This window comes from Zingiber officinale, chromosome 3A (genome assembly GCF_018446385.1).
Source record: "Zingiber officinale cultivar Zhangliang chromosome 3A, Zo_v1.1, whole genome shotgun sequence".
Classification (NCBI taxonomy): Eukaryota; Viridiplantae; Streptophyta; class Magnoliopsida; order Zingiberales; family Zingiberaceae; genus Zingiber; species Zingiber officinale.
In genome coordinates, this window is record NC_055990.1 from 37,730,081 (window position 1) to 37,757,117 (window position 27,037).

At 42.3% G+C, this 27,037-nt stretch overlaps 1 long non-coding RNA gene and 1 other non-coding gene across 2 annotated transcripts; one reads left to right on the forward strand and one right to left on the reverse strand.

Moving 5' to 3' along the window:
- Positions 1-2,281: 2,281 nt before the first annotated feature.
- On the reverse strand, positions 2,282-2,379 carry LOC122054304. The gene has a single exon (XR_006132632.1). It is a non-coding gene; the product is annotated as a U6 spliceosomal RNA (small nuclear RNA).
- Positions 2,380-21,429: 19,050 nt separating this feature from the next.
- LOC122053675 lies at positions 21,430-22,181 on the forward strand. Its single transcript, XR_006132296.1, has 2 exons — positions 21,430-21,651; positions 21,789-22,181. It is a non-coding gene; the product is annotated as an uncharacterized LOC122053675 (long non-coding RNA).
- The last annotated feature ends 4,856 nt before the right edge of the window (positions 22,182-27,037 follow it).

Genomic DNA, 27,037 nt, shown 5'->3' on the forward strand with positions numbered 1-27,037 from the left:
TGTGAAAGAAAAATAAGAAAATCAGTTAGATGCAAATTACAGACAAAGATGAACTTCTTACCGAAGGTGTTCGGGAGCTTGGTTCGGCTCGGACTCAGGCCGAACATATACATCACCCCTTCTGGTAGAAGCTTATTGATATCGAGCTTGAGGTCGGCCAGCATATTCGCAGCCTGGAGATAGTCCGGCCGGGTCTTGTACCTCTTCAGCTCGAGGGAGGTCGGTGGTCCGACCTGCCACTTAGTCAAGAAGGGGAGCCGTCCGGGAAGACGAAGGAAGAAAAAGTATTCCTTCCAATGTTTGTTGGAGGAATGCATCTTATCGAAGAAGACCAAGCCGATCCAAGACTGGAACAGATAAGTGCCCAGCTTGGATTGCTTGGGGTAATAGAAGTAGTAAAAAACCTCCGGGCAGAGGGGAATATTGTGGATTTTTAATAACATAACAACTCCACACAAAAGGCAGAAGGAATTTGGTACCAGCTGGCCAAGCGGAATACCGAAGAAATTACAGACTTCGACGATAAAGGGATGAAGAGGAAAGCGCAGACCGGCCACAAATTGATCGCGGAAAAAACAAACAGTGCCGAGCGGCAGTTTGTGCGGTCGGGCGGAAGGCGAGGGCAGAATAAATTCGAAATCAGAGGGAAGATCAAAAGCATTAACTAGGCCCTCCGCGTCACGCTGATCGAACCGTGACTCCATGGTAGTATACCATGGGCCGGGGGCGAGGTCTGAGGGCTGGGAAGAACTAGCCATGGCCGGAATAGTGGAAAAGGCGAAGTCAGAAGAAAAAGCAAGGGGCTCAATGGGGAAGATGAACGGAACAGTGACCAAGAAGCAAGAACACGGCGAAGAATGCAAAGAAAACACGAGAACCAAGGAGCAAGAGGCAAAGGATCCTTACAGAAAAGAGGACGGTCGGAAAAAGAGGGTGAGGAGTCGCCGGAATGCTAGGGAGCAAGTTCGCCAGTGCACTGAGCACAAGCGGAGGCTTTTGAACGCATGATTGCGAAAATGCGGCGGAGGAGGGCGACGAGGGCTTTATAAGGTTGGGCCCGATCCTCCCGAGCTGTCAGATTCAGGTCACAGGGCCCGAGGCCCATATCTAACCGCTCATTTCAAACCGCTGAAGGTCCCATCGGAGGCGACGCCACCGCCGTACGATGACGGCAGTGGCGCCACGTGGCATCAGGTTATGGGAGCACATTTAATGAGCCCCATTACGGGGCAGAGGTCGTGTGCCCAACCTTAATGATAAGGATTTGCACGCATTCCAGGGAGATCCTAGGGACGTCAGCGTTGACCGCCAGCGGGTCGGTAGGGCAATCATCAGGAGGAAGTCGAACGGCGATACTTGCCTCCATATTGGCCGAGAGGAATGACATTTTCAAAAGTGGGAGAACGGCTGTCACTCGGCCTGACTCGCGGTCCAATCAGTCGGACTTAGCGCCTCCTTCGACTATACTTGAGGGGGAGGCACGTGATCCGGTGGTAAGGACGGGGGACCCGCCCAGGAGGAGGTCAGTGACACGTAGGAGTCAAAGGTCAAGAGGGTCGACCCTAAGGTCCTGCCGAGCGGAATCTCCCAGGCCGAACGAAAGACAGCTCAACCACAGGTCGGGTTTCCGACGTAAGGTAAAGGAGTTTCTGTGCCGAGCGGCCAAGCCGCCCGGCTGAGTCGCAGATCAAGGTGGCGCAATCTCATCCGAGCACATGACCGGGGGCCTTCCCGCTCGATCCGATACACTCACATCCCCGCGCTCCTGAAGCGCCAGGCGGCCGGCCCACCCGGCCCAGGAATAGACGAAAGACAGAAAAGGACATCTGGGGAGATCGGCTTAGAGACAGCTGCCACCAACAATTGGCATGGCCGATGGCCAAGCCGTACACAGAATCATACGATGGAAGTTTCCACTGTCTCGTCAGGGATATGCTCGGACGGTTACGAAATGGCGTCAAACATGCTTTTTCTGACATCCATGTTTGAGGTATGTTTGGGGAAGCGTGCATGCCTCAGGAAGCATGCACGCACCTCTCTGGGGTACTATATAAGGACCCCTAAGCTTCAGCGGAGGTATGGAATCATCGACACTGTAGCTACAGTTCTCATTATCTTGCTCCAGCTTTCTTCTCGCCTGACTTGAGTGTTAGAGGGTCGTCGCCGGGAATCCCTTCCCGGCCCGACTTTGTTACAGGTTCGCCGGAGGTCCACCTCATCCCGACATCTACACGAAGGCAGCCGAGAGCGCCACGTCCCCAGCTTTCATCAACTCATAGTTCGGACAGGATTAAATTTCTCGATTTATGCGTGTCATCCTTGCGCAGGGGCCATGCTAATCTTCTCTGTATCGTTCCAATTTTATCGGATGTCTTAGGCAATTTTATCGAATGTTGATATGAGCCACCAAGGATACTTGCTCGATCAGCTGCTGGATCACCATCGGTGTTATTGAGCTTGCAAGTTTAGCTAATTCGTCCGCCGCCTGGTTCTCTGTTCGGGATATCTTGTTAGGACCTTGACGTCCGCTAGAGGGGGGGTGAATAGCGTCTCACCCAAAACTTTACTTCCTATAATGTTAGTGCACAGCGGAATACAAAAACAAACTAACAAATACAAAAGTTAACCTAAAACAAGAAAGAAGAAGACAACAAACCAAACACAAACCCTAACACAAGGTGTTTACGTGGTTCGGAGATAACTTGCTCCTACTCCACGGCGTGTCCGTAAGGTGGACGATCCCTCAATCCGTCGGTGGATTAGTCCCCGGCAAACTCCGGCTAGCTCAACCTCCTTGTGGGTGGAGAAACCTCACCACAACTCCAACCAAGATCACTTGGACACAAGAGATCCTTGAGCACTTTGGTGACTACTAATTAGGCTTTAACCAAGTCTAATTTCGCCACGTTGGCCATCCCAAGCTCCTTCTTATAGAGCTTGGAAGAAATCAAGTGATTTTCCCTACCCGATCGGTCCTTGCACCACCGACCGGTGCCACCAACGGCTCTCTCAACGCTCTCTACTAGTCAAGTTACAGTGCACCAATGATCGATGAAACCACTCACGATCACAAAGACGCTACAGATCGCCACAAGAAACCCTAATTTTGGATTTTACCCGAGTACATTCACTCGTTCTCGCCCGACCAACCTAGACCTAGCCTTCTAGCCTCCTCCATCAGCCTTGCGTCCCTCGGATGCCTTCCCATCCTTCACGTCTTGCCTTCTGGAGCTTCCATCGGCCTTGTCATTGTTGTCGGGTCTTCCTTTGCCAAGAGGTCGCGCCTCCGGGGCTTCATCCATTGCCAAGTCACACTTGGACTTACGTTACCAAGACTACATGCTTGGACTTACACCGCCAAGACTCATCCTTGGACTTTCCTCCTTTGCCAAGATCACACTTGGACTTTCCTTGTTGTACCTGTATCCTGCACACTCACAATGCATATCAAATACAACAATAAACCTAACTTAAACCTTTTCCCAAACATCAAAACTTAGGGCACCTAGATTGCTCCAACAATCCCTCCCTTTTTGTTGTTTGGCAACCTGTTTAAGTTAGAGAAACATAAATGCAATACATATGCAAATAAATATGCAAATCAACTCATGCATAAATAATGGAACCTAAATCCCTAGGCTCCCCCTTCACCTAATCTCCCCCTTGAGCTAGGTTTCCCGCAAAGGTAAACTTCTCCCCCTTTGCCTAAACAATCGCTCCCCCTTCACCTAAGCTCCCCCTCGAGTTAGGATTTCTTGCAAAGGTGTATAGGTTTCCCACTTAAATCTAGACTTCTCCCCCTTTGCCATACATCAAAAAGAGCTCCAACAATATCTCAATTGTTGAAAACATGTCATCCAAATTGACCCTAAACTCATGTATTTATCCCCCATTGATCTCATACATTTAAACGAGTTGACATGGTCAAGAACAATGTCGAAAAACACTTTTAGGCTGGTATCAGTCGACTGAACTAGGTACCAGTCGACTGCCCCTTCGACAGAACCTCACAGAAGCATTCTGTGGTCGAAATCTACTGTTACCAGTCGACTGGTATCATCACCAGTCGACTGGTATCGAAAAAATGAGCTTACAGAGACATTCTGTGCTCAAAAATACTGTTACCAGTCGACTGGTATCTGCACCAGTCGACTGGCACCCTATTTCTGCAAATATCAGCCTTTTCAGGCCAACTTCAAAAATGCACCAGAAATTCCCTAGACCTCCAAAAATCCCCAAATTTTGTGGAGAGGTCTATTGTACCCTTGTCTACTTGGGAAAAATATATATATAAATATATTTATCACAGATCCCAAGATTGACACAAAATTCAAAACTAGCTAAATAGTTCAATTGAACATTGACCTAAAATCCTAGTTTTGGCTTCCTCTTGATGTATCTGCCCATACTAAACCATAATGCATCACTAGCATTAGTTTATATGACATCTATACATCAAAAACTAATTTTCATGCAATATGAACCCAATTCATATTTCTATGCATGAAACATATCCCAATTGTGCCAACCCACTAGGTTAGAGGCTTAAGTCTGTCTCCTAACCACTTGGCACATTTGATAACCCATCTACCATGGGTCCCAAAGGCTCTTCCTAACCTTAGGAATCTTAACCTTAGTCACCTCCCTTGGTGACTCATCCACTATGGCTAGGCCACTTCGGTGCACCTCAGGTGACACTTGGCCTACAAAACTCACCTTCTTAACCTTAGATACATTGTTTTTGGTTAATTTCTTCTTGTCCTTAACCTTGGACATCCCATCCTTGCCATAATTATATGCCACCCTAGCATATTCCTTCTTATTGGCCTTAGATGACTCTCCCTTATCCTTGGTCACACCTCTCTTACCAATGTCATGTGCTACCTTAGCACTTGACCTCCTTTTGGTCTTGGAGGGACCTAATTTGATATTTTTGGGTCTTTGACCACCCAAATACATGTCAAGTCCTTTAGGTCCAATAATGAACCTCTCTAGGACTTTCTCCATTTCCTCAAGCTTTGTCTTCAAGGCTTGATTTTCCAATTCTAAGGTTCTAACCCTAGAATCAACATGTCCATCATGGACATTCCTAGATCTACCCTTCCTAGGCATGTGTCTCCCCTTCTTGGGATTAATGCTTAGGTTTTCACCCACTTTTATTCCCTTAGGAAAAGTGGTTTGGGTCTTATTAGGTCTACCCTTAATGTATGATTTCTTAGGATTATCTACCATGTTAACCCTATTTCTATCATTATACCTAAATCCATGATTATGCTTAGGTAAATAATCTACATTATTTCTAACAAGCATATAAGAATTGGAGATTGGATTAAACTTCAAAATAGGGATTACCTTCCCTTTTACCTTTGAAGCTCCCCCTTGACTTGTGCTCCTCTTCTTTTCCCATTTCTTCAAGTGCGCCAATTTCTTGAGCTCTCCTCTCCTTGGGCACTTTGTGTGGTAGTGACCCCACTCACCACATGTAAAGCACCTAATGTGCTTCTTCTCCTTCTTCTTCCTACAACTCACATTAGTTTCTAAATTAACTTTAGTGAGTTTAGGGTTTACCTCCTTTACCTTCTTGAGCAAAGGACACCTACTCTTGTAGTGCCCCATCTTACCACACTCAAAGCATTTGATGTGATCCTTTGTGCTCTTCTTGGTAGTTGAGGTGGAGGGTTGAGCTTCCAAGATCTCCTCTTCCTTGGATTGCTCTTCTTCCTCTTCACTTGAAGATGTGGGCGGTTCCACTTCTTCCTCCCTTGAAGATGTGGATGATACCTCCTCATCTTCCTTCTCCTCCTCGGATGTTGAACTCGTGTCAACATTCGATTGATCATTCTCTTCTTGGATTTGTGTAGGACTCTCATGAAGTGCAATTACCTTTTTCCAAAGGTCACTTGCATTCTCGTATTCACCTACATTCAATATCGCATTAGGAGGTAATAAATTAATTAAAATTCTAGTTACCTCCTTGTCCGTCTCTGATTGCTCCCTTTGCTCATCGGTCCAATATCGACGTCGGAGACGCTTTCCCTTCTTGTCCATTGGAGCTTTAAACGGTTCCTCCAACGCAATCCATTGGTTCCAATTCATTTGGAACCACATCTCCATGCGCTTCCTCCAATAGTCGAAGTCCTCGCGCTCGTATGGAGGTGGGATTCGGATGTCCCATCCGAGAGGTCCCTCCGACTCCATCTTCTTCCTCTAGCCTCTCTCTTGGCGATTAGTCCAACAAGAGCTCACCTAGCTCTGATACCACTTGTTAGGACCTTGACGTCCGCTAGAGGGGGGGTGAATAGCGTCTCACCCAAAACTTTACTTCCTATAATGTTAGTGCACAGCGGAATACAAAAACAAACTAACAAATACGAAAGTTAACCTAAAACAAGAAGGAAGAAGACAACAAACCAAACACAAACCCTAACACAAGGTGTTTACGTGGTTCGGAGATAACTTGCTCCTACTCCACGGCGTGTCCGTAAGGTGGACGATCCCTCAATCCGTCGGTGGATTAGTCCCCGGCAAACTCCGGCTAGCTCAACCTCCTTGTGGGTGGAGAAACCTCACCACAACTCCAACCAAGATCACTTGGACACAAGAGATCCTTGAGCACTTTGGTGACTACTAATTAGGCTTTAACCAAGTCTAATTTCGTCACCTTGGCCGGCCATCCCAAGCTCCTTCTTATAGAGCTTGGAAGAAATCAGTAAGCTGATTTTCCCGTTACCAGTCGACTGGTCCTTGCACCAGTCGACTGGTGCCAGCCCAACGGCTCTCTACTAGTCAAGCTACAGTGCACCAGTCGAATGATGAAACCACCAGTCGACTGCTACAGTACGCTACAGTACTGCTACAGTAAACCCTAATTTTGGATTTTACCCCGAGTACATTCACTCAGCACTCGTTCTCGCCCGACCAACCTAGACCTAGCCTTCTAGCCTCCTCCATCAGCCTTGCGTCCCTCGGATGCCTTCCCATCCTTCACGTCTTGCCTTCTGGAGCTTCCATCGGCCTTGTCATTGTTGTCGGGTCTTCCTTTGCCAAGAGGTCGCGCCTCCGGGACTTCATCCATTGCCAAGTCACACTTGGACTTACGTTGCCAAGACTACATGCTTGGACTTACACCGCCAAGACTCATCCTTGGACTTTCCTCCTTTGCCAAGATCACACTTGAACTTACGTTGTTGTACCTGTATCCTGCACACTCACAATGCATATCAAATACAACAATAAACCTAACTTAAACCTTTGCCCAAACATCAAAACCAAGGGCACCTAGATTGCTCCAACATATCTTCTGTATGACTACCTCCCTGAAGTTGGGTTTAAACTTTTTGAAGGCTTCCGCGTAGAGCTTGAGCCTCGCATTATTTATCTCAAAAGTGCCTGAGAGCTGCTGGGCGGCAAGCTGAGAATCCGAGTAAAGGATTACTCGGCAGGCCCCCACATGTCGGGCAGCCTGCAAGCCAACTATGAGGGCTTCATACTCTGCTTCATTATTTGTTGCTCGATAGTCCAACCGGACAGACAGATGCATCCTCTCTTCATGAGGAGAAAGTAGCAAGATACCAATCCCGCTTCCAAGCCAAGTGGATGATCCGTCTACAAATACTCTCCATAAAGCTTCGGGCTCAGGATTCTGTACCTCCGTTACGAAATCTGCCAAGGACTGCGACTTAATCATCGAGCGGGGTTGATATTGGATGTCAAATTCACTGAGCTCTGTTGTCCACTTGATGAGCCGCCCGGATGCTTCTAGATTTAGGAGCACTCTTCCCAGCGGGCTGTTCGTCATGACGATGATCGTATGTGCTAAGAAATAAGGGCGGAGCCTCCGTGCGGCCAAGACCAACGCGAAAGCAAGCTTCTCGAGACCGGTATAGCGGGACTCAGCGTCTTTTAAAATGTGGCTAAGGAAATACACGGGCTGCTCTTCCCCGTCCTCTTTCACCAGCGCCGAGCCAACAGCATGCTCGGTTGATGACAAGTATATACGGAGCGGCTTGCCTATGTTCGGCTTAGCCAGTACAGGTAACGAATTCAGATAGGCTTTCAAGTCTTCAAACGCCCGATCACACTCCCCGTCCCACTGAAACTTGGTAGCTTTACGCAGGATCTTGAAGAAAGGTAGGCTCCGGTCGACCGTTCTGGAGATGAATCGCGATAACGCCGTTATCCAACCAGTAAGACGCTGCACTTCCCTCAGGTTTTTGGGAGGCGACATATCCTGTAGCGCTTTCAACTTGCTAGAGTTCACCTCTATACCCCGCTCGGTCACGATGTAACCGAGGAAGCGTCCACCTTTTACCCCGAACAAACACTTTTGGGGGCTCAGCTTGACTCCATACTTTCTCAGCACGGCAGGTTTCCTCTATATCTGCACAAAGATCCGCCGCCTGGAAAGATTTAATAAGTATATCATCCACGTATACCTCCAAGTTGCTCCCGATCTGCTCCCGGAACACTTTGTTCATTAGCCTTTGGTATGTAGCCCCGGCATTCTTCAGCCCGAACGACATTACGTTGTAGTAGTAAGTCCCGTCCGCAGTAACGAAGCTCACTTTTTCCTGATCTTCTCGGGCGAGCGACACTTGGTGGTAGCCCTGATATGCATCCAACATGCATATCAGCTCGCACCCAGCGGTGGAGTCTACCAGTTGGTCGATTCGGAGCAGAGGGTAGAAATCCTTCGAGCACGCTTTATTCAGGTCACGGAAGTCGATGCAGAAAGTTGGAGAATGGCTGTCACTCGGCCCGACTCGCGGTCCAGTCGGTCGGACTTAGCGCCTCTTTCGACTAGACTTGAGGAGGAGGCACGTGATCCGGTGGTAAGGACGGGGCACCCGCCCAGGAGGAGGTCAGTGACACGTAGGAGTCAAAGGTTAAGAGGGTCGACCCTAAGGTCCTGCCGAGCGAAATCTCCCAGGCCGGACGAAAGACAGCTCGACCACAGGTCAGGTTTCCGACGCAAGGTAAAGGAGTTTTTGTGCCGAGCGGCCAAGCCGCCCGGCTGAGTCGCAGATCAAGGTGGCGCAATCTCATCCGAGCACATGACCGGGGGCTTTCCCGCTCGGTCCGATACACTCACATCCCCGCGCACCTGAAGCGCCAGGCGGCCGGCCCGCCCGACCTAGGAATGGATGAAAGACAAAAAAAAAGGACAAAAGGGACAGCTGGGGAGATCGGCTTAGAGACAGCTGCCGCTGACAATCGGCATGGTCGACGGTCAGGCCGTACACAGAATCGTACGATGGAAGTTTCCACTATCCCGTCAGGGATATGCTCGGACGGTTGCGGAATGGCGTCAGACATGCTTTTTCTGACATCCATGTTTGAGGTATGTTTGGGGAAGCGTGCATGCACCTCCCCGGGGTCCTATATAAGGACCCCTAAGCTTCAGCGAAGGTATGCAATCATCGACACTATAGCTACAGTTCTCATTATCTTGCTCCAGCTTTCTTCTCGCCTGACTTGAGCATCGGAGGGTCATCGCCGGGAACCCCTTCCCGGCATGACTTTGTTGCAGGTTCGCCGGAGGTCCACCTCATCTCGACGTCTACACGAAGCCAGCCGAGAGCGCCACGTCCCCAGCTTTCATCAACTCATAGTTCGGACAGGATCACTACATGTCTGTAAAGGCCAGATATGTACTTTGATTTTGTAAAATAGTCTCTCAGATATAACTCTCTCAAAACAACATCCATTATGTATCCTATAAAAAATAAATCATAATCGATTATATAGAATTATACACTTGATTTATTTTATTCGATTGACTTCTGTATCTATCCGCCTCATATTCCTAATAATGTATAATTTTATCCGAATTATCCTTAGTAATGTAAGGAGGCTTTTTTTCCCTTAGTCTTATTATGATGGTACAAGATGACTAGGTTCATTTTCAGTATCTCCATCAATCCATCAAGGGCCAATACGGAAGAGGTAAAGCACGAGTGATTATTAGTTTTTAGAATAGTGACTGGCGTATGAGGGAGGCATTTACCTCAGCTATATCAATCCCTTAGTCTTATCATAAACAAAAATGATAATTCCAGTCAACCTCATTGACTATCCATAGGGGTAATCGACCCGGCCCCATAGAAGTTTTTCATCGGCCACCAGGATAAATCGGGAAGCGCATGCAGTGGTCAGCCCAGAAGCCCCTTTTGTTGCGCCCCCCCCCATTTGGAAGAAAAATTCCTAAAAATACGTCATAGCTGAGGATCGAACCACGAATGTCTAGATAATAATTTGAATATTCTACCATGACACTATAGCCTTGGGGACTCCCTTAGTCTTATCATAATTTAGTGTACGATGAATACTCTTAAAAATCCTCATTATTTCCAACTCTTCAATTGGATTCCAAGTGAATACTCATTGCAATGGAAAAAAAATGTATTAGAAACTTAAATTTCATGCATAACTAACTAGGATATATAACTTATCTTGAACTCGTTCCACCATTTATATAGCCCTTTTGTTAGATTTGAAGTACTTGATAAGTCATTGAATCTTCTTGTCAATAGTTATTCACTATTCTACTAAGTTCATGAATAACACGGATAGAATTTATAAATCTATCATAAAGTCAAAAACTAACAATGTTAAATAAATTAAGTTAGTTGAAAAAATAAAACATTAATAATAAATAAAATAATAATACATGTAAACTTGTAATCTTTAGTACTTACGAATCTCTACAACGAGCTATCAACTCTTGATTGTCTTTGCTCTCAACAACTAAGTGTCGCACTGAAGGAACAAGCGAAGGTACTGTAAAAGGTACTAACGAAAGAATTTATTACGAATGAGAAAGTCCTGCAATTTAAGGGGCGAAAAAGTACATCGCCAACAAGGGATTGGGATTGTGAAGTTGCTGAAGCAGACTCCGATGGTGATCTTCTATCAGTATTTCTCCGATGGTCATCATGTCAATGTTATCCACCATAATTGTTAACACAAAGTATAAAAAATTACACAAAATATCAATGCATAATGAAAAATATTTAAAAACTTACCATATTGAAATGCAAGAAATAAGACAGTAATATGTCACCTATAATCCTTAACTACCTATAAAAAAGACAATGCTTTAATAGATAATTAATTGTTGCTAAATTGGTATAATAATAATTAGTATTAAAGCAACCTAGGTAAATATCGAGAAATAACTATTGTGGTAAATATATCTAAACCAAGTGAACAAAGACAAGTATCCCTGACTACTTTAAGTCCGCGTTAATTAAAGACCTACCTAAAATAATATTATGAAGTCAATAATCAAATATAAAATCATTAATTAGTAAAAAATTATATAGATTTGTGAAAAAAATAAAGGACGATCACTTGTATAGGTTACTATCCTTTGATTAAGCTTCTTTGAAAAGTCAACATTGACAAGATTGTTTCAAGGACTTTTTGAGCTTGCATAGCAGGCCACTCTCCCCTAAGCAACTAATTCGAGGAGTTGCTCCATATATACCTTTGTAAGGTTACCGTGAAGACATCCTTGATATTCAATAAGCGACGGAGCCATTGAAAAATAGCTACAAAGATAAGGATGAACAAAAGTAATTATCATGTCCTGAAGATATACTTGTCCATTAAATTAGACGGTATCCTTTAATGATAATATATGAAATATGATATCGAACTAATTTAAACTAACATAAATACCAATGTGATATAATAATAACATCAAGTTGCAAATGACAATATGTGTATGTATGCATGTGCATGTGCATGTGAACAACTCAAAAATCCAAAATAGAAGGAACAATAACTACAAGCAACGAAAATAATAAAATGAAACAACTCAACATAAATCCAACTCGAGCGGGACTGCCAGCCAGGATCTCTGAGCCACACAACACCTCCTCTATCTGCTAACCTGAAAGTCAAGGGAAAAGCAAAGGGTCGTGAGTACAACCACTCAGTGGGTAGAAGAAGATAGCGCATGAATAACATACTGACAGGAGATCAAAGGATACAGTCTCAGGTAAAATACTTACTAACCAACGTAAATGTCCCAAAATAATCACCAGCTAACTAAAAGTATTATCAATAATATAACACTTCACTAATCTATTTAACCAAGAATAACCAATAAATTAGGAGTACATACAGTACATCCAAACCTACACGAACAAATACATGACAAATATATAGAAAGTATATGGCAAACATTGGCTGCGAGAGAACACTCTACCACGGATGATCCCATGGGCAGTCAAGGTACATGACTAGTCACTGTCCGCAGGAGAACGCTCTACCACGGATGGTCCCGTGGACGGATAGGGTCAATAACTAGTCACTGTCTGCGGGAGAACGCTCTACACGGATGGTCCCGTGGGCAGACAGAATATATACCAATGGTCACTAACGACTCTCTCTCAACCACACATGGGAGACCAGATATACTAACAATTGCTGACGACTCTCTCAACCACGAATGGGAGACAATGGTCGACAGGATATACCAACGATTGTCGACGGTTCTCTCAACCACGAATGGGAGACAATGGTCGACAAAATATAGCAACCAAGGGTCTTGTAGGATCCTCGAAACGTTATACCATGGTATATATAATTCCACTCATATATAGGCATGAGCCTATATAACAAATAAGAGTCTACTAGGATACTCGGTACCCTGTATTACGATGTAATCCTACTAATATATAGATAGAAAATAGACAATCACATCCTCAAATTACTAGTCACCTAGGATTAATATCTCGACTAATTCCATGAAATCGTCATAGATATAATAAACAACGGGGTCAAGATTAAGTAATCCTAGGGGTTGATTCAAAGGGGAAAGTCTAGTGGAATACACTACCCTTCTGCTAGGGAGTGATTTCTAATAAGTATAGGTCAATATAATCTCACTGACATATATGTCCTCGCACCAGTATACAACTATATTACTTATGATATCAGTGATCTATAGACATGAGCCTAAGTATATAACCCTACTATAACATAAATTCATGAACATAAGCTATATGCCTAAATAACAACAAGGGTCTATTATGATACTCAATAAATATCCTACACTACAGTATGAAATAATAAATGAAGGTTTAGCAAGATGCTCGATGTCCTATACTACGGTATGATCATCCTAACAATAAATACAGAGTCAAATCATATACTAAGGGGCCTAACAGAATATCCAATGTCCTACACTACGGTATGATAATATCATGCATATCCATAAACACTATCATGAATATTACACATAACTACATAGCTATCAATAATAGATCAACATAAGGATAACCAATAAGGTATCAAACTCAGGAGTGATATAGGACAGACTTAAGGTAAGCGAGTATTTGCGACCTCATCAAAATATGACAGTAAATAATCATGCACTATAAACAAAGCTATCAAGAAGATAAGCAGAATCTACCCACCTTGATGTAGCGTGTCCAAATCGTCTTCAAGTCCGTGAGATCGCATCGAACGAGATCAAATCTTACAAATATAGGATAGGGGAGCCTAAGAATCTATTAATCAACAATTAAACCTTATTGATTAATTAATCAACTTATTAGTTCATCTTCAACTTAGCAATTTGAATCCTTTGTGTTGGAGAAATCTAACGCCCTAGGTTTTGATATTTGGGCAAAGGTTTAAGTTAGGTTTATTGTTGTATTTGATATGCATTGTGAGTGTGCAGGATATAGGTACAACAAGGAAAGTCCAAGTGTAATCTTTGCAAAGGAGAAAAGTCCAAGGATGAGTCTTGGTGGTGTAAGTCCAAGTATGTAGTCTTGGTAACGTAAATCCAAGTGTGACTTGACAATGGATGAAGTCCCGGAGGCGCAACCTCTTGGCAAAAGAAAACCTGACAACAATGACAAGGCCGATGAAAGCTCCAGAAGGCAAGATGTGAAGGATGGGGAGACATCCGAGGGGCGCAAGACTGATAGAGGAGGCTAGAAGGCTAGATTTAGGTTGGTCGGGCAAGAACAAGTGCTGAATGAATGTACTCAGGGTTCAATTCTAGGATTAGGGTTTACTATATCGTTACTGTAGTAGTACTGTAGTGTTAATGTAGCAGTACTATAACATTACTGTAACAGTCAACTGGTGTTTTCATCAGTCGACTGGTGCGGTCGACCGGACAATCGACTATGAGCGAACAGAATGCTTTTGTTCGTTCGGTTAGTATGAAGCAATCGATTGATGGAAGTATCAGTCGACTGATATCGAGTCGTTGGGTTGTAACAGTCGAATCTCCACAAAGAGTAGTCGACTGATAGTTTTGGTAGTTGCTTGGTATGCAAGGTTTTTCAACTCGTGGCTTATATAACCAAGCATTGGAAGGTTGGTTAAAATTGACGAAATAGACTTAGTTAAAGCCTATTAGAGTCTCCCAAGCTCTCGTGTGATCGGTGTGCTTATATTCAAGTGTTTGTGGCAAGGTTTCTCCACCGACAAGGAGCTTGAGCTAGCCGGAGGTTTTTCGAGGAGTCATCCACCGACGGATCGGGATCGTCCACCTTACGGACAGCCGTGGAGTAGAAGTAAGTGATCTATGAACCACACTACATAATCATGTTAGAGGTGTGATTGTCTTGGTTATTACCTCTAGGTTTAGCATTCTATTTGTTAGATTTATTTTGGTATTTCTGCTGTGCACTAACATTATAGAAAGCGATCGATTTAAGTGAGACGCTATTCACCCCTCTAGCGGATGTCAAGATCCCAACACTTTGTGGTTAGGTAAACTAACTATTCATTAGTTTCTTACATTTAATTAAGCAAATATTAATCGATTAACTAATCCTAATTACTAAATCAACATAGTGTAATTAAAGTGTTGTTACCTCTACACCATCGTTGGAACAAGGGTAACGGTCGGTCGGTATTGGCATGGGAAGTGTACCAGCAGTGGGTTGCGTCGGGAGAGCAGGCGACGACGGTCACCGTGACTAACCACCGTTGACGACAGGGTGAACAAAGAGAGTTAGCAGCCAAAATTTCTTGCGGCTGGCGGGGCTTGTCAGTGATGATGGCATCAACCAAGACATGACGCTAGGAGGAGGTTCGCAACGTTGTGGACACAACAAAGGAGAGGTGCGGAGGCAACGAGGCATGCTTGTTCTTTGTGTTTGAAGCAAGACGATGGCTATTGACTCCGGGGAAGAGGAAGGGAGTGGCACCGGTAGTTGGACGCACGACAGCCGGTGCGATGATGGCAGCAGGCGCCAGGCGGCAACGCGCAACGTGCGTGCATGAGGAGGGAGTCGGCACTATGGTGAGATCGCAACGTGCGCATGGTAAGGGAATAGGCTGTGACTCATGAGAAGGAGAAGCCAGATGCCGACGGTGATGAGGAGGCGGTTGGCCATGACCTGCGTCGTCCAACGGCAGCGCTGTGCAAGCAAGTATGATGACGACATGCGAGGAGGAGAAGCGGCGTGACTTTTAGAATTAGGGAGAAAAAGAAAAATAAATTTTGGAAATTCAACATTTTCTCACTTAAATTGGATAGCTAAAACAGACTTTTATTCTATCCATTTATCCCCAATAAAATATAAAAGGAATTCTTTAAATTTCAAAAAATTTTAATAAATTCATATAAACTTATTTCCTAATAAATTATCTGTTAAAATATATTTATTTAACTTAAAATAATTTAATTATATCAATATTTAATTATTTTAAATCCTTAGTTATACTTTTAGTATATTACAACAATTGTAACCACTAAGGCAAAGGTGTCTAGGTTATCCACTCTATAGACTTTAGTGTATCACTTAGCTACTAATTGAACTTTCATATGATACCTAATGCCAATAAGTAATCTCTTCTCTGTGAATACAGAGGACTTGGAGAGAGGAAGAGGCACCAACTTGTATGTAGTATTTGAATGCAATTATATTTCCTCAATCATAGTTTAGCCTCCACCTTGAATGCAAGAGTGAGTCTTAGGAATAGATTAATGAGTCGAAGAAGAATAATTACATCACAATGTGACATAAGGTAGGAAACGAGACATGGGATGAAAGGTAGTATAACTATGAGCCCCTTTTTGAAGAGCAATAAGAAGTTTCAAATTAGAGGATGGACCTGGAGGGAGGTGGTATTTGATAAACAACATAGTCTCATGGTTGTTTATTGTAGGTCCCAATGTTGGCAATCCTGCAAAAGAAGTTAATGAAATGAAAAGAAAAAAAACACTTGTAGATATTGCTTCGCACTACAATCACAAACCAAGAAGCAAATGAGAAGTTTGAAAAGAAGGGAGTAGTTTTAAAGATGACATTGACAAAGATGAAGATATTTTGTAATTTAGTTAAGTAGTAATGTTACCCACTTATGCAATCGACGACAACAGTTTATTTTTGTAGGTGATCATGTCTGGGAGTCGAGGCAATGGATGCTGGGTACGTAGTGCTCTTGTTGATTATTGGTGGACTCCTCGTCAATGAAGCCTGCAACCACAGTAACGTCAGTGTCGAGCCGAGGAAGGGTTCCCCGGCGATAACCCTCCGACGCTCAAGTCAAACACCGGTGATGTAAAAGAAATGAGGAAGCGAAATGACAGAGAGATTATGCATACCTCCGTCGAAACTTGGGGGTCTTTATATAGGACTCCCTGGGAGTGTGTGCACGCTCCTCGATGCGTGCACGCTCTTCAAAGCATACCTTGAAGAGACGTGTCAGGGAAGTGTCCTTGACACCATACCTTAACGACTCGAGCATATCTCTGACAAGACATGAAAGCTTCCATCGTACGATCTTATGTCTGACCATGCCGCCAAGCATGCCGTCTGTCGGCGGCACAGGTTCCCAGAAGGATATCCTCTTATCCTCCTTTTGTCTGTTACAAGCTGAGCAGAAGAGCTGCTCGGACAGGTATCGGCCATCCAACGATCTTGTCCTCGGGCCGAGCGGAATGACCGCTCGACCGGCATCCGCTGTCCCCATGCTTAATATTCTCGATGACCATATCCTCCCTCTTCTTTTGATACATATATGGGTTGCTCAAGATATTAACGGATGCTTAATTTGTAGACCAAATGAAAGAACGACAAAGACCATAAATCTTGTCGATTATTCCAGCATAGAAAGTATAAATAATCAATAACATTTAACACCTAGAAGGACTGATCGAGTAGATCGTACAATATATCATTTTATTTTTTAATATTTATTTTGAGTATTACTCATTTGTATTTCTTATCATATTATTAAATTGGGTAAAAATCAAATAATCCCCAAATATCTCTTTTTAAAATAGCGTATTTGATTAAATTTTAAAGTTTAAATTCTAAATTCTAAATTTTAAACTTGGTTTTCTTAAAAAAGAAATAAATTTGATAAATATGAGAAGTCCTCTTAATATTTGTCCTATTAAATTTACTAGCATACGTGTCCGGCAATCTCCTTTTTATTGTAAATAAAAGGATAAACTGCTCAATGCAAATAATATTTTCTAATAAATTAATAAATAATCATATATGCTTTCAATTTTAAAGCAATTAAAGTATGTAATAAATTCTAATTTTATATTTAATGCAATATTTTTAAATTGATTATGATAGTAGATATAAAATTATTGAACATCTCAAACATACTTTATGAAGCATTCAATTTTGCTACAATTGCTACAATGAAGCATTCAATTTATTAAAAAGGAAAATAGCATTAGTTTATCAAGCAAATTATAGAGGATGGTTTAATTATATTATTTTTCTACTAGAGACCCCTTGTTAATCACTTGATTAAGTTGATTAATTTAATCTGATATAGAAAAATAACCTATTATTTTTTCTCCTACAATTTCAATAATATCCTTATTTATTTAAAATGATTAAATTTCTTTATAAAAATAATTCAGAGCGGAAGTTTTAAAAGGGCAAAAGTGTGTGATATGGGAAAAGCTTTTTAAAAGGAGCCTTTTTCGGGTTGAATCAGTTTGAAATATGGTTCGACCGGGTGCCCTTTACTAATAGAACCGGACCATTTTGGCCTCTTTTTCCTAATTTGATCGATCAAGGCGACTGAACCGCGCGCACCAATTTAAAAGACTATGCCTCTAGGATTTCCTGCTTTGCGCTGTTGGATCTTCTGCATCTTTTTCTTAACTTTTCACTTTTCTTTCATGTGCCTCACCTCCCAAAAAAATGTCAACTTTGTATTGGCAGATAAAAACTCCCGATAGGCGGTAGCTTCCTTCATGTTCATGGATCCTGTCTGAACGAGAGGAAAATAGTACATTAATTAGGTGACTCTGATATTAACAACGAGAAGACTCCAGGTAAAAGGGACCTGGTGTTGCAGACGATCCTATATGGCAAAGATAAGAACCGGGAGAAAAAAAGCGTTAGTAACTAGGTCAGGGATGTGTCCCTAGTGCAGACATTCCGACGCTCAAGTCAGGTAAGTGATGGAGTAAGAAGAAATCAAAACTAGGGAAGTAAACTTTGATGGCGAAGCGTACCTACGCTTGTAGGTGAAGATCCTCTTTTATTGTGTTACTTTTCCTCTTTGCACGAATATTAATGCATTACCGAAATATGACTGACTGTTCTATCATTTTGACAACTTTTCTCAAATAAACCTACCATTTATATGCTTTGCAGGGCAGAAGTTTTCAATGTATGACTCACCGGAGAGCATATCCCTTGACAATGATTACATAAGATGCCAAAAAGGGATATTAGATTGTTGATCTAACGGGCCATTAATACACTTTGCTGATAGGTCGGCCAAGTACCCTTTAACGTCTGCTCGAACCTTGTTCTCGAATGGGGTCGGGTCGGCTAAAGAGTGCTAACCATCTCAAGAACTCGACTTCTTTGAGGATTTGACCCCCTGAAGGCTTCTGCTCTTTTAAGGACTCGTCCCTTCTGAGGGTTTGGTTCGGGATTCCATCGAACCTGGAGGACTCGGAATCTGATCGGGCAAAAGGTTTAATTGATCGGATTATTCTGCTAGTCCATGTGAACATGCCACTTGGTTCTGAATTGAACTAGGACTCGACTCGGGATTCCATCGAGTGGGGAGAACTCGGAATCTGATTGGGCAAAAGTTTCGATCGACCGGATTATTCTACTGATCCATGCATCCGTGCCACTTGGTTCTGAATTGAACTAGGACTCGGCTCGGGATTCCGTCAAGCTGGGAGAACTCGGGGATCCAATCGAACTAGAGGTCTGGTCGGCTACAATATTCGGCCAAGCCGTACACCTTGCCGCCCCCCTGAGTGTTGATCCCTTCTTGATTTTGAACATCACATTCAACAACTCCCTTGACTTCGGCGCTAGCATTAGAAGCCTCACCTTATTCGTCATATCATTCATGGTGCAAGTGAAGGTGTGGACAAAAGTCTAATCATTCTTGTTCTCCGATCACCGGGCATGTACAAAGTTCTTATCAATATGAGGTCCTAGGAAAGGATCTATTGTATATGGTCTTATCTTGCTTTGTAAAAGATTGTTTCTGCGACTTGAATCGGTAATGATCCTGTCCAAAAGCGGTGAATGTGGTTGGCTAGAAACGTGACTCTGCTGTTGACTAAATGAAGACTCTGCACTATCCTGCAACACACGCAACGTTAGTGTGAGCTAGGGAAGGGGTCTTCGACGCTAGCCCTTCGATGCTTGACTTAGTACACAATTCAAGAGAAGAATATAGTGGAAGTAAACTGTAGCGATGATCGTGTGGAAATATATAGTATCATATACCTTTGCATGTATATGGAGACCCCCTTTTATATTATCATTGTTGTATTTATGCATGAGGTGTTGCCACCATGAGGTTCGAATCTCGGCAAAATCGACGTAAATACCTCCCTTATGTGCTAGTCATTATTCTGTAGCTGCCCATGATTTACCTCCTCTGTGTTGGCACTGAGACGGGTTGACGGGGACACTGGGGACGAGCGTATTCATCTTTTGCCATCATTATTTGTATTTATGCACATATTTCAAAGCATTTGCTTGTTTTTCAAAGTATTCCTAAGAAAGTACATGTCATAAAATGACTGACACTTTTCATTAAATGGGTACACAAATCTCTATGATTGGACCGGTGAGAAACTTCTAAAGGTTAATTTATCTACAGGATATTCTCTGTCCTTTACGGCACAAACTTCCAAAAGAAGTATGAAACTGTAGGTCCGTGGGGCCCTCATTAGGCCAATCGACCATCACTTGGAAGTGATCGTCAGTTCGGCCTTATAGCTTGCCTTTAACGATTCGGTCTCCACTCCGCCACTTCCTTGACCGTAAAGGAACGGTGTGCCCAATTGACCCACATTCCCGACCGGCTAAGGTCGTTAGTCGGGTTACTCAATAATCGGCAATGAGGATGACATGTCTGCCCCAGGTTGAGATACAAAAGTTTAGCCGAGCGGGAGACCCGGTCGGATGCTCATGTCCAACCGCCATGCGACCAGTTTGGGCACAGCCCTACTATTGTTGGTACCTTTGATCTCTTCTTGATTTTGACTGCCATATCAACAGGTCTTCTCCATTTTAACCCGATTTTTGAGGGGTTTACCTTTATCGCCATATCAAGTAACTTGCAGGTCACACAGCCCAATTACTAACCGTTGCATACAAAGGAATTAGAGTAGAATTAACCCGACCTTAATCAATTAACAGTCAAGATTGTAATTTTGTTCATGGTAGAGTTAAATGAAGCGTTCCTAACATGAACTTGACGTTTACGTACACGCATTGCATGCTGTTCAAGTGCGATACGTCGTACTACAAATCCATGCACAGGAGGCATGCCCTTCTCTTCTCCTAAAGCTCTGCTGCAAGCTTCTTTTACCTTTAATTCTTTCTCTTTTTTCCCCTTTTAACACATTGAGCACTGTATAAATACTAAAAGTTTCAAGGTTCTGAAGAGGGGATTAAAAAGCCAGTTAGAAAGCAAGATCATATAGATATTCTCTTGCCTTTTAACTTGATCTCCCCTTATTCTACTATTTAACTGTGGCATGGTAATTTCGGTTCATCGAGTCAATTTGACTGGAAATTATCAGAATGCTACGTGCATTCAATGTCGAACCAAAATACATCAAACAAACCAATTTATGTTGACAGTCTTAAATATGCTGAAACAATGAGATGTCAGTAATTTATACACATATAAATAGAACAACAGCACCTCCATACTTAGCTTAATTATTCCTTAAGATGAACAATGAACCATTAGAAAAACATGCAATTGACTTGGTGCACTGAAATACTTAACAACCAGAACGGCGCGTCTCCCACTACAAACCACAGTTAATTACAAAAAAAATAAAAAAATAGACACATTAGAATTTAGTGTCTAGAGTTACTCAAAGATCCACTTTCGAATCTAAAGTCTGCAAGAAATAGCTTTGTTTTAGTATGACGCTGAATATAAATAAAGTATTAAAATGATCTGACATCCTTCCATCTTCTTGGCATTTGTGCTAATTAAGTAAAGGGTCTCATTAAGTTTATTTATCTTCCTTATCTTTGAAGAGCTTAATGCTGGATATTTCAACCTCTTTGCCAACTTGTTTAGACTTGTGCGAGTTCCTAAAGCACCCTTCAGCTTCTAGCTCAAGAACACTGAAGTGTCTTGCGTACAAGTAAGTTCTACAGGCGAAACAGCTTCACTCGAAGAAGGAAAAGCAGAGTAAGTCCTTTCTTTCAGTTTGGTTTTATTTGTGAGTTGATGTAGCATTTAGCACTTTAAGACAAGCTATCTGGCTCTGTTTTTACACGTATTTAGCTTCAGGACATCTGGTTTTTTTCATTTGTCCTGTTTTGCAGTTTCGAGCTCTCATTTGGGGAAGAGTTGCTGCACAAGAAGATGACAGCCAATGAGACTGCAGATGAGGAACCAGAAGATGTACAGCAAAAGGATGAAGAAGAGATGGAGATCGATGCTCAATACATGTCTGAATGATGGTCCGTGTCCAGGATTGATGTGATATTGGTTCAAGCGGCTCAATCAGTGATGAATTCTCTTGTTTTCTCTTCTTTCTTTTTATTTATGTTTAGTTTTCTTTCTCTCGTAGCTGAGATCATGGCTTGTACTTGTGTTCTTTCTTCGTAAGCCCCCAACTGTTCTTGCCTTTGGAGTCTTTCATGGGTTAAACTTTAAGCTCTCGCGTGATTGAAGTGCCTACTGCTGCTAATACATTCGTCCGCAATTGGTTGATAGTGTGGTTTCCTGAATTACTTCTTGTACATTTGAAATGTAAATCTGCAATATTTTCTCCATCTAAAGACAAGCTGTGAAAGCTCTTCTCAAGGACTTTCATTTAGATGAAAACGAACTTCCAACCAAGGCCTTAATGATAAGGTCCAAAGCCCTTGTCCTAGTTATAGGAGCTTTGTTTCTTCAGTGCCACAATGGCACTATCTCAGCTTTGGTTGAAGCTGCTCGCAAGTCACATCCTCCAGGAGATGTGCAGGAGGTGCGTCAACATTCATATATGCTGCTGCAAAAAAGTGATAGAAATTTGTTTGGATCTTTGTTGTCATTAATTTATTAAATGGCTTAAGTGTCTAGATATTTTTATCTTTAATTCATTCACTTAGAGATGATGAATTCAGTTTGACGGAATTTTTCCACTGATTATCGGATAAATCCTGAAAGCATAGATGGGACACAAGGAACAACCCAATACCACGAGTAATTCTAGCGCTGCAGATATTAGTTGCTTGGAAAATTTGTCTGTTTGCTTACTATCGCATGCAATATTTCTGGCGACAATTTACTTTGATTGGGGCACGAGTAAGAGGGGAATTAGTTAATGAATAGAGTTGTATAGAAACTAAATGAGTATTCAAGTTTCTTTATTTGTGTTCGTGAGTTTAAACTTATTTGTTAGCTAGCTCAATAAGAGTTATTATTTTATTTAAAACTTTAATAAATGAAATTCATTGAAAAATAAGGTTATACTTAAATTTTAGATAGATAAATTAATAAATAATTTATTGATGAATTATTCACAAGTTTTAATTAACAGAAATAAACTCTTATAGATAAAATTCATAACCATCTTTGATAATTTCCTTCGGATATGGTATAAATTTCTTAATAAAGAATTAAGAAGATGAGATTAGCTTTTTCTAACAAAATCTTTCTTATTCAAACTTATATAATTTATTCTATTAAATAAAATTTATATGATAATCCTATTAAATTAAATCAATATTGATCAATAAAATATTAAATTTGAGGCAACTTACGGTTAGAAATATGAATGAAAAAGAGGTGAAAATATAAAGGTAAGTAGTCTGTGAATGAAATTTTAGTTTTACATTAGAAGTTTTAAGATATATTAATTGATTTATATTGATTCACATATATTGATGATGTGAATAAATACATGGGGAGACTCTCTCTCACGCGTGGATATGCAAGGGGTGCAAATCCAGGGTCAGGATTTGCACTGAACCAAGTTGGCTTATGTGCGAGCACGATCTGCATGCGTCGAATGCCGGACCGGTCGGGGTAAAATTTGCCCAAATAGAACAACCAACATTTTACCACATGGATTTTTTTTACTTGCTACTCAAAAAGGTAACGAAAGCATTAACCATTGTTAATGGTGATTTCGTAACCTCCCGAATAGTAATGACCAACGACTATCATTAATCCTTAAGCATTGAATGGTCGTTACTTAGCATTCAATGCAGATGAGGGATGATGCTTATATATAAAGGGAGACCATGGTCTTGAACAAAGGATATAGAAAAACTCTCTACCTATGCCCCCCCCCTCGCTCTTCTCTGTCATGCATCTCTTGCTGGGTGGTATACTTGTGATAACAGTCGGGTACCTCTCTGTTTGTCATGACCACCAGTTCTTCATGTGTATCACAATTGACCGTTATATTCTAGGAAACAGACGACCCGAGAAAATCTCGAAACACAACCGAAGGTGGGGTGAATATGTTTCAAGGAAATTGCGTTCATCGCAGGCCTTGGTGCACTTGGTCGCTCTATCTCGGCTGCTTTGTCTCTCTGCGGCTCTATCGTTTGGTTGCTCGGCCGCTTTGACTGCTTGACCGCTTTGTCGCTCGGTAGCTCTATCACATCGTCCGCTCACCCGCTCGGCCCGCTCTGCTACTCTACTCGCTCAATCGCTCGGCCGCTCTGCAGTCTGTACTGAGCACTTAGCAGAAATCAGCCCCGCTGGCAACCTGAAATTATTTGTTTAGGTCATCTCGACAAATATGTTGAATTTGATTTGGTGTACTTTTGATTCAAGTAATTCACCAAAATCTCTGACAGATTGTCCAACAATCTTGAAACAAATTTGGTTTTGTTGAGATGACCACATAAAAATAAAGTGTTGAGGTACAATATACTTAGCATAAGAAGGCCCCCTCTACTCGAGTGAAACTGTGCTAATCAATCACGGGGGTCAGAGAAGTTCACTGGATTGAACTTCAAGAGGTGGTAGCAGAAGATGCTCTTCTACTTTACCAATCTCAATCTAGCTCGGTTCTTGACCGATGTCCCTTCCAAGAATGCTGAGGATGTTGATGTTCATACCATCAATACAATGGAAGCATAGACTCATTCTGAGTTCCTTTGTCAAAATTACATGCTCAAACTGTCTTTCCGACTCGCTATACGTTGTGTATAGCACGAAGATAACGACTAAGAAGCTGTAGGAGTCCTTGGACAAGAAGTACAAGACAGAAGATGCGGGGGCTAAGAAATTCATTGTGGATTTATTCTTGGACTACAAGATGGTTAACTTCAAGATGGTGATCAGCCAAGTCCAAGAGCTTCAGATGATCTTGCACGAGATCTACTCAGAAGGTATGGTTTTGAGTGAAACCTTCTAGGTAGTTGCTATCATTGAGAAGCTGCATCATGGCTAGAAGGACTTTAAGAACTTCCTGAAGCACAAATGGAAGGAGATGAACGTGGAAGAACTCGTGGTTAGACTTCGAATTGAAGAAGACAACAAGTGTTCGAAGAGAAAATTATTCTCTTAGGCTACTGTGAAAGCCAATATGGTCGAGCACGGTCAAACTTTAGATGGAAGAACCCAAGGCTTTCAAGATGGGACCTAAAGGAGGCATAAGCAAGAAATTCTCTAGGAAGTGCTTCAACTGTGGCTAAGCAGGTTACAAATCTTCAGAGTGTAAAAAATAAAAAAAGAAGCAGGGTGCCAACTTGAACAAGAGACCAGATATGAACGACCTCTATGTTGTTGTCTCTGAACTGAATCTAGTGAGTTCAAATCTGCAGCAATGGTGGATCGATCATGGTGCCACCAGACATGTGTGCTACAACAAGGAGCTACTGCAAAACTTTGAAGAAGTCAATGAAGATAAATTATTCATGGGGAACTCAGCAACCTCGGACATTATTTGCCAAGAAAAAGTGGTGCTGAAGCTGACTTTGGGCAAGGAGTTGACTCTCAACAATGTGTTGTATATTTCAGAGATTCAGAAGAATCTAGTGTCTAGATCATTTCTAAGTAAGCATGACTTTTGCATTATTTTTGAGTCAGACAGAGTTGTTCTGTCTAAAAATGAAATATTTTTAGGAAAGGATTATGTAATCGATGGGTTGTTTAAGCTAGTGTAATGGTGATTACACCTAAAGTTAATAAAAGTACAAACTCTTCTACTTATATGCTTGATTCTTCGTGTTTGTAGTATAAAAATCTAGGACATGTTAACTACAATGTGTTGTGTAGATTAATCAACATGCGAAGCATACTGTTGGTGCAGAAAGTACTAAACGATCAAACCTAAGTTTTGATTATGACAAAGGGTTCAAAGTTAAGTTGTCTTGTGATCTAACATGTGTAACTAAGTGTGCAGAAAAGTCCTAGTTGAGGCTAGGCAGGTGGAAAGTCCTAGTTGCGGTTAGGCAATGAAGACCTAGTTTGGGGGTCTGGGCAAGGTCTTGGCGGGTCGAGGACTTTGGACGAATCCTAGAGTTGAGGACTCTAGGTGAAAATCTTGGGGGGCCGCAGACACCAGGTGGAAGACTGGACGGGTCATGGAGCGGATGTCTAGCATGAAATCTTGAAGTCTCGGATGCTGAGCAAAAGTTCAGACGGTCTGGAGGACCGGTCTGAGAAAAGGTAATTTCTCCTAAGAAAAGTAGGTGAGGACACATTCCTCGAAGAAGGAACAGTATGTATCGGTCTGACCTACAGTTTTACCAAAACTCAAAGTCAGGATCGGATAGTTCAAAGGCTGTCAAAACTTGCCATTTTTTAAATATTATTTATCTAGACTAATCTTATTTTTGTAGAAAATACAAGTGCAGAAAATGGTGGTCTGGGCGCCTGGAGCTGCTTCGGGCGCCCCGGATGCCTTCAGTGAAGAGGCGCCCCGGAGGGGCACCTGGCCAGGTGCCCTAGCAGTCCGGGAGCTCGGACTGCCGAAAGTCGATCTTCATAGCAAGCTGGCGCACATTGATTGACGGGGCTACGTCACAGTCCGAACACTCGGGGCTACGTCACATTGATTGGCACTCTTGTTGCTTCGTCAACTGGAGCAGTGTATTCTCGTCGGATGGAGAACGACTGTTCGATATCAGTTTTGAGGTACACTTCTATCCGCTTCTTCCAATACAGAAAGTCATCCTCATTGAAGAATGGGGAGCAAACGGTGCTATAACCTTTGCTTTGGGCCATATGGTTCTGAAATAAACAAAACTTACAAGAATTCCAAGACTATGTCTTGGGGTAAGCAGTGTGGGAGATGAATAAAAATAAAGCTCGAGTGGTGTTGTACCAATATCGAGTGATTCGAAGAAACCACAATGAAAAAATTATCTGAAAAAGTAATTACACCAATTCAGATGAATTTGAAAAACTTAAAACCGAAATGAAATACAATAAAAAAATCCCCTTGCTCAATTAGTGGTTGTGCCAATTCAGAGCGAACAGGGCTCTAATACCACTTGTAGGATCGAGACACGTAAGAAGGGGGGGGGGGGGGGGGGGAATCACGTGTCTTTTAAAAACTTGTCTTTTAAATCTTTTAAAAACAAAGTGCGCAATGAAAAAATAAAAACAAGGAGTAAAGGAA